Source organism: Acomys minous, assembly GCF_964271855.1.
Source record: "Acomys minous genome assembly, chromosome: 8".
Classification (NCBI taxonomy): Eukaryota; Metazoa; Chordata; class Mammalia; order Rodentia; family Muridae; genus Acomys; species Acomys minous.
This window is the reverse complement of record NC_140489.1, coordinates 90,593,863-90,602,935: the sequence shown is the minus strand read 5'-3', so window position 1 is coordinate 90,602,935 and position 9,073 is coordinate 90,593,863.

Genomic DNA, 9,073 nt, shown 5'->3' with positions numbered 1-9,073 from the left:
GGAGAACAGATCTCTGGCAAGTTATATGAATACAGGAGGAGATAGAGCAAGGCCCCAGCCATTGCCCCAAACAGTGCTGGGGAAGTGTTGGTCCAGCTTCAAGTCTCCTCCAGCAATAAGCTCACTGATCCATAGAGGCCAGAAGTCAGAACAGTTGGTCCTGCGGATGCTTGTCCCCTGGAGCATGTGGCAAAGAAGCAGCTGTTCTCCGAGGAGGCAGGGGAGAATTTTCTTTTCTTTTCTTTTCTTTTCTTTTCTTTTCTTTTTTTTCAAATTACACAAGGTCTCCTTTATTTCAAGCTCAGAGCCTGGACCGTCAACCCCCTTGTGAGGAGGGAAAATGGCGGCCCTAGTGCTAGGGGAACAGGATTTTTAAAGGAAAAAACTGCAGGCTGGGGGTTTTCCAAGCCTTGCTGTTACATGATAGGTTACAGGGGTATAGGAAAGTTGCCCTTTAAGCTAATTGGCTGGGGAACCAGGGCTAAGTGAGGGGACCAGAACCAGACTGCGCCGGGGCGCAGGATTTTTGTATGTTCTGGTCGCAGTGACCAGTAGCTGTGATTGGTTGGCCCCGGGTTCAAGCTCCTAGGAACAGTGGCTAGAGGTATTTTTGTGGCTGTCCCTGGAAACTCCTGGGGGAGGGGACGCGAGAGCGGCGGGGCGGGAGTCAAGTTCTCAGGCCTTGAATATAAGATGGCATTGGTTTGGTCTCTACAATACCCCCTTCTGACAGGTTCGTTGAAGACATAATCATGGGTCTTCCTGAAACTTATCTGAGTCAGCCCGTTGTAGGGCCAGGCACTGCACCTTCATGGTTATTAGCTGGATGGTGCCCAACCTTTGTTTGATATAAGGGGGCGCAAAGCATGACTGGTTTAAACAGAACTAAGAACTGAGAACTGAGAACTAAGGAGGCCAGAAATCAGAGCAGTTGGTGCTGAGGATGCTTGTCCCCTGGAGCATATGGTAAAGAAGCAGCTGTTCTCTGAGGAGGCAAGGGAGAAATTTCATCTCACATAATGACCGTAAAAACTTTCAGCAGCCCCACCTAAGCACGGGTCAGCGTCTGTTTTGCTGACTCTGACAGTCCATCATATTTTGTCTGTGAGCTCAGGACTGAGTCTGAATTGGTGGCATCTTCTTTGAATAAGCCTTTGTCCTAGGCTGTGTGAAGACCATTTTGACAAGTGATAAGCTAACAGTGAATCGATGCGGAGCAAGTATTCTGGAAGTAGCGTGGGCAATGTCTGACAGCTGTGATGGAAATTACTTTAGAGTTGGGAAGATGTGCCTGCTCTTCCTTCCTGTGGAAGATAACAAGATCGGAAGTCAAAACCGAGTATGTCCCAAATGTGCCCGGAAGACTCTTCATATGGGTCTTTCTGCTGGAGGGCAAATGGACAGTTCTCTCAAATATGACTTGACAATTGGTGCCCATATGTTAGGGTCTGCACAGAAAAATATAGAAAGAAAACATCTCAAAGGCGGAAAAGGGGGCCTGAAGGGACAGTCCACTGGTTAAGAGAAGTTACTGCTTTTGCCAGAGGCTATGGTTTGCTCTCAGTACCCCACCAGGTGGTTTCAATCCTCTGGTCTCCATGGCCCCTCCATGCACATGGTGCCCATAAACACGTACACATGCACACACATGTAAATAAATCCATCTATCTCATTCAGAATATTAGACTCACCAAGGTAAGAAAGATGTTTTCTACAACATTGCTAAATGCAGTTAGCCAAAATACTTTGCCTGTAGCATTCACATGATCCCTGAGTGTTTTGTGTTTCTTCTTGCTGTATGTAATTTTTCTACTTATGTGTAATAATATAAATGTATATGCCAGATAAATACGTAAACAAATAATTTTTTAAAAGGAAGAAACAGCACCAAAACGATTAAAGAATGGGATGGACACTGGGTGCGGGGGGAGTGAGGGTTCATACATATATCCCAGGGACTGGAGCCACAATGGAGTTAAGCTGTCTTATCAAAGGGTTCAGAAAGTATCTGAGTTTCCCACGCTATTCTTCAATACTAAGATTATTTGACCTCCACATGTGAACCTTTTTGAATGCACAAATGCCTTACACCACAGAACCTCCTGTGTATTCTGCGATATTTGCTTAAATTTCTCCAGGTCATTATAGTTAGCCCTCCGTTAGCTTTATCCTCTTTATCCCAATCTGAGGAACCAATCTCCATTGCAAACCTGCCTTGGCCAGGGTTCAGCAGACAAGACCTTTCTACAACCCAAACCCTCTGGCTGTGAGAGCAAGACACTTTACACATCTAGAGTCTCTGACTTATATCTCCAGCTCGTCACTGAGATTCCAGCGCCCCTACAATTTCTCTTTTCTCTGCAGGCCTTCTGGCCTCAAACCCCCCTCTCGCCAGGTCTTATCTCCACCCTTATTTTTCTCTGCCCTCCCTCTCCCACCTTATGCCCTCTCTTCAACCACTACCTCTGTCTACTCCCTTGGGCCCTCCTTATTATTTATCTTTTCTGGGTCTGTGCATTGTAGTATGTTATCCTATACCAAACCACTAAAATCTGCTTATAAGTCAGTACATACCATGTGTGTCTCTCTGCATCTGGGTGCAGGGTGATCTCACTCAGGATGCCTCGCTCAGGATGATCTTTTCTCATTTCAGCTGTAAACTCTTGGGTATGTGCTTTTAACGTCTGTCTGAAAACTAACCTAACACTGCCCTTTTACCCGAATAGGATTGATAAGGACTTTTCCATATGAAATACCTAGAAGTCTTATGTTATTTTATGCCTCTTCGTGCATGGGAATGCAGCTGGGGTAGTATTTGGGATCCCCAGTTACTTCCTTAACACTCTCTCTAGTTTCCTTGCATTTATTTGTTTTTTAAATTTATTTTTGTGGCAATGGGAAACCCATTTTATTCTATTTCAAAGGAAGCTGCAAGGGTCTTATTGGATAATCATTGAGCATTAATGTCTTAGAAACAGATAGATTGTAAAATAAACAAAAATACAAATAATTTGTAATATTCTCCCTCAAATTTTACAAAGATTAGTACAAATACATTTTTGCCACTTTCTTACAAGGATGTACTGAACTTTGAAACATACTTCCTAAGTATATCAGTACCTTCCTCTTTCTTCTTATCCCCTCTACTTCTAGTTAGTCCTTTTTCTTCTCCTAGACTATTCTGTTTGCATACAATCAATGCAAAAGTTGGTGCATAATAATTGCATATTTTATTGTACATAGATTACTGTCTTCACTTAACTAATATTTTATAGCAATAGAGTCAGAAATTTTGCAAAATAAAATGCTCTTTCTCTCTTTTTTTTTCATACACATAGCTTGGATTCTGATTGTTTAATAATAATACTACCTGGTGAATTCCATCAAGTGTATTTGTCTATGTATTTTCACTGCTCTATGATGGTAACTTGCCAGCTTAGTGAATATCTATTTACAGTAATACATAGCTGATATTTAAATTTATTTAAAGTTCAGGCCAAATTATTAATCAGTACCACCAAGCATTTAAAGCAACATGAACTATATCCTATACATCTCGACATGGAGTGGAGGATGGTCAGTCACTTGATAATGGTCTAAAAAGAGACAAGCATGGTACGCATGTTAAAATGCAAATCTGTGGCTGGCAGTGGGCATCAGATTTTAGTTTGCAAATCAGACTTTAGTCAGCAAATGAACATAACCTAGGGGAGCTGTTGAATGCAGATGTAACTGCCATGGAAGTAGTTACCGTCAATCACAGGAGAAAAAAAATAAAAACACTATGGAGTTGCATCTTTTTTTCTACCACTTACAAAACTTTAGTTTTGTAGATGAGAATCGAGATGCATGGAAAAAAATTACCAATCACTGCTAGTGCTAATCCTTGCTGTATTCCAATTATATAACAAAACTCTGGCATTTTAACAAGCAAAGGGCTTAAAAAAAAAAAAAAAGACAGAAATCTCTGAGAACAGAGGAACCCAATTCAACTGTACTCGGAGTGGGAAGGAAGCAGACAGGATGATCTCATTGTTGTGTTTCTAGGAAAGATGAGTCATGCAGTCTGCTCAGACTGGGGTAGCTGGAGGGAAGCTGGGTATCGATGATGCTTTCTTCCTCTTTAATAGGGACCAGAGTCTCAAGTTTCTTTTAAAACACAAAGGGAAGAAAAGCACTTAGAAACTGGCCCGAATCAAGACAACATAGCCAGAATGTTCTGGAAAGTATAAATAAATCTGTTTCAACTTGAGATGAATTGAGTTGAGTGTGGAGGGTAAGATAGGAAGTCAGGGTCATATAAACCATCCAAAATCCCAGGCGCTCCTATTTCCCACTCCAGCCAACAAGCATCCATGAGTTCAATTTTAAGTTCTCTTTGATTTCCTTGCAAAGGACAAAGGCCTAGTTCAGAACAGTGCAGGATAAAGACGCGGGGGGCGGGGGGGGGGGGGGGGGCGGGGCGGGGATCGGGTGGGGGATGGCAGGGTGTGGAAAGGGAGCAGCAGCCAGAGGCATCTGGAGCTGCATCAGCCCCAATGAGGAGGGGTCTGCAGCGGATGCTTATGCGTCTCTGCAGGACAAACTTTTTTCTGTTGCAAGTGGAGTGTGGTAGGCACGGCCTGGGAAGCTTTTCCTTCTAAATCACTCTCAACTTTACACCAGGCTTTTACGATCTTATAACACAGCATTTACTGAAAAAAAAAAACTGCTACAGAACAGATTTGTGGAGATTTATGGATGTCAAATTGCCATGCTGCCTAAGTGGAATCCAATTGCTACGTCCTGAAATACACAGCAGTTCTGCTCAGAACTGTAGCTTTCCCTGTTCTGGAAAGTTGGGTCATTTTGTCAGTCTCTAAGAAGAAAAGAAGATAGAGGTCATAGTGACCTTTTACTGAACACGGAGAAATGTAAAAAGTACATCTTCCTTGATACTCTATTTCATCAAATTCGTCATAACAAGAAGACAGCCTGGGAGCCTGCTACAGATTGTGTTTGCTCTAACAGCAGGCTAGTGATGAGGTTCCTAAAATCAGAGCTGTACATAACTTATAAAGCAGTTTCATTAAAGTGTGTTTTACAAATTCTTTTAAGTTCATGGGGGATAGATACATAACCAATTTTAACTTCATTTGTTTCTTTTTTTTAAACAAGATTTATTTGTTTATGTTTTGTATGTATCAATGCATTGCGTGCATGCCTATCTGGACACCATGTGCATGCAATGCCTGAGGAGGGCTGAAGATAGCATTGGAACTCCTGAAATTGGAGTTACAGGTGGTTGGTAGCTGATATGTGGGTTCTGGGAACTGAACCTGGGTCTTCTGGAAGAGCAGCCAGTGCTGTCAACCACTGAGCCATCTCTTCAGTCCCAGATGACTATCTTTTGTGTATGCCTTCATAGCTCTGGAGCATGTTAATAATTCATGTTTTTCAGCTTTCAGCTCTGATGCTCATTTGACAGTCCTACCAGGGGAGCCTCCTTAAGGTGGGACACATAGCACTTCCTGTGAAATCAGAATGGAGCAAGGGGCTTTACTCTACCTTCATACTTAGTATAATTGCCTTGTATATGAGATCCACGGTGATAAGAAACTTGAGTAACTTTCAATCATATTCTGTGTTTTGACAGCTAATGTAACTTATGAGACAATTTTGATTCTTGTATATTCAAAAATCATTGCCATCCATGGATGCTCACGTCATTATCATCCACGGAAGCTCGCCTTCTTGACTATAGATTCCGCAGTCCCAGATAACACACACCACAGCGACCTTCGACTCCACCATATGTTGTAGATGGTCAGTCTTGCATCTTCACATTTGTCTATTATTCTAATCTGACCATGTCTAACAAGCACAAGTCTCATTGCTTTACATTTGCAGAGAATTAATCTCACTGTTCCAGGATGGAGAAACTAGAGTCCAGGCAATGTGATCAGTACTGCATGTTGGGATGTTTTCTAACCACAGAAATGGGGACTTTGCTTTTAATGAGATTGTGTTACCTAGCTTCATCATAGTTGTGTCCAAATGCTTGATAGGAACAAAGTGGAAAGACTTATGTTGGCTCATAGTTTTAGAGGGTCCATTTCACTAGTTGCTTGACCCAATGGCTTGGACAGAACGTCATGACAGCAGAGGCCTATGCTGGGAAAGCTTTCCCCCAAGGGGATAGGAAACAAAGAGAGACCAAGGACCAGGTACAGCCTCCAAAGACGTGTCTCTTATGACTTCATGCAGATAGTCATACATCTTAAAGTTCCCACAACCTCCCAACACACCACCACTTGATGACACCAGGCACTGAGCCCATCAGCTTATGCCAGCATTCCTGGCTCAAATCACTCTTGTCTTCTGAGATATCCCTGGAGTCTCTGATTCTGAATCCCCTCCCTGACCAGCACAGTGGGTTTGAATGCTTCCCAGCTTTCTCAGTTACTGTAGTAGTACCTTCCAAAATTGCTTTTTGTGACCCTCTCATCTTTAAAGTCTCACCATCCTTTCTCAGGGGAGGGGTCATGGGTGGCTTTTGAGATAGGATCTTACTTATAAAACTCAATCTGATATTGAACTAATGACCCCCCCCCCGCCCCGCCTCTGCCTCCTGCATGCCCTTTTATCACATCCTTTTACTGTTGTTTATGAAGTTTTTCCAGGTGATTTAGGAAGGTGAAGATGTAATCAGTAACTCAGTCCATGTCTTTTATTAGTCAAGTCTCCTAGTTCTTCCATGAGACTTGACTATTTAAACAATAAAAAGTTTATTTTCTTACATTATAGAAGTTCAAGATCAAGATACGAGAAAGTCATTTTATTTATTTGCAGGCTTGTTTTGTTGTCCTTGTTGTTTTGGGTTTTGTGTTGTTCACTTGTGGATTCATTGTTGCTGTTGCTTTGTTCTTGTTTCTCTCCTTGGCTTCCTATGTCATTTCTTCTATGCTATGTCTTACCCATTTCTTTCAAAAAACCAGACAACTAGGTAACCGCCCACTCACCCACCCACTAGACTCCTTTTTAAAATTATCCCCTTAAAAGCATCATTTCAAAATACAGCCATGTTCTGTGGAATTAGAGATAACAACTTGAGTGTGTGAGGATTTTTTTTGTTTTTGTTGTTGTTGTTTTGTTTAGGGAGGAGCACAATTCAACTCTTGCTATAAGCATTTCATCACAGTGTGATATTTTTTTCTCCATTATACAGAATTGCTTTATGGTTCTCAGCCCCAAATGTCCTCCATAGTTTAGCATTTTTCATTGTAAAGCTGTTTTCTGTTTGAAATAGGACACTTCCTACTTGAAGAGATTAAGAAGCCCTCAAAAATCAACTTTTTTAAAATCTAGAATTTAATAATTAACAATATAACCAAGAAATGTACTTAATGAGGGAAGAAATCTGCTAAATTTATATACCACAGTGCTGTAATATTTTGGTGGTAGACATAAGGATAGCAGGCCACCTTTCTGGTACATCTTGCTGGTCCCAGAGGGAGGAGCAATAGGGACAACAACCTTGAGTTAAGAACTGTGACTGTATGTTTTTAGCCAATTGGGTGCTGGTCTTTTCTTTCTTTCAATCTTCTTCTTCTTCTTCTTCTTCTTCTTCTTCTTCTTCTTCTTCTTCTTTTTTTTTTTTTTTGTCCCCCTCACAAGAGAGGATGGGGCAGCCTCTTGAGTCATTTCTGTTGTGGTGAATGCAGTTAAAAACATAGACTAGTTGAGCTCTTCTGAGCAAGGACAATTGCAGCGGCAAACAGGAAAGACACCAAAAACATCAGGAAAAGAGCCCAAGGAAAGAAATAAATGGGATTAAAAACTTGGAAACTGTTTTGCATTTACTGGAGTATTCCCAGGCAGTTAAGGATGAGAGAATAGCATACCACAAACTGTGTGGCTTACACAATACAAAAGTATTGTGCAGAGTAATTGTAGCTGGAAAGGTGCAAGATCAAGGCAGAGCCAGCATGAGGGAGGAGCAGCCTTTTCAATAGTCATATCCCCATTTGGTGATGGAAAAAATGTGCTCATGTTCTGTGAAGGATGTAACCCCATTCCTGAAGGCTCCACTCTCTGGATCCATCCTCCTGAAGGTTCTTCTGGGAAGAGCCTCACATCAGAGGGTAAGGCTTTCCACACAGAATTCCAGCCTATAGCAGGTACCATAAGGGAGTTTAGATGCACCTTCAGAGATGACCTGAGAAAATGCTAAGATGTCGTGTTTGACTGACTTTGGGGCACTTTCAAACAGGAAAGTGCATCCATGATAGAGTTCTAAACAGACTAGATAGTCATGGAAAAGACACTCCCAAAGCTGTGGAAATCTGAGCTTCTTCCTCCTCCAAGGGAATGTTGTGGTGGGGTAGGCCACAGCTGTAGCTTTGCTCAGTGATTGTGTCTTCTCTGCTTTTGGCACGAGTCCTGCTCTCTCAGGAGTGGTTTACCTGAGTCTCTCTTCTGTGCTACTTTCATGGGGCAAGAAGTAAGGTAATAGAGATTTTGAACGTGAGATTTAGAAAAAGAAAATTGAAGGGAAAAAGGAAGGGGAGATGAGAAAAGAGAAAGAGACTCAGAAATGTTTTGGTGGTTGTAGTGTCACCACTAGCTTCCATGCGTCTGCCCTGGCAGCCTTGGTACCTACCCTGGCTATGGTCTCTATGAAGCACTTCATACTGCAAGAAGCAGATACCACTTTCTTCTCCTCAACAATTGACAACATTCTCTCATTCAAATTTACCCCCACGTCTGCATCACCTCCTACAATGCTTTCTTTACTCTGTTCCCCTTAACTTCTTAACAAATATGTATCTAGACATCATATAGGAATGTGTGATGGTGGTGATGACTGTGGTGGGAATGGAGAAATACAGGGGTGGTAGGAGGGGTAATGGCGGTCATAATGGTAATGGTGGTAGGGGTAGAGGTGGAGGTGGAAGTGGTGGGTGGGTGGGTGGGTGGGGTGGTGGTGGTGGTGGTGAGGGCAGTAATGTAAGGAGGCATCCTACATTTGTGATATTTTTCTGAGTATATAAACTATTAAAAAAAAACAAGGTCTTTGGGTTACTTGTCTTCT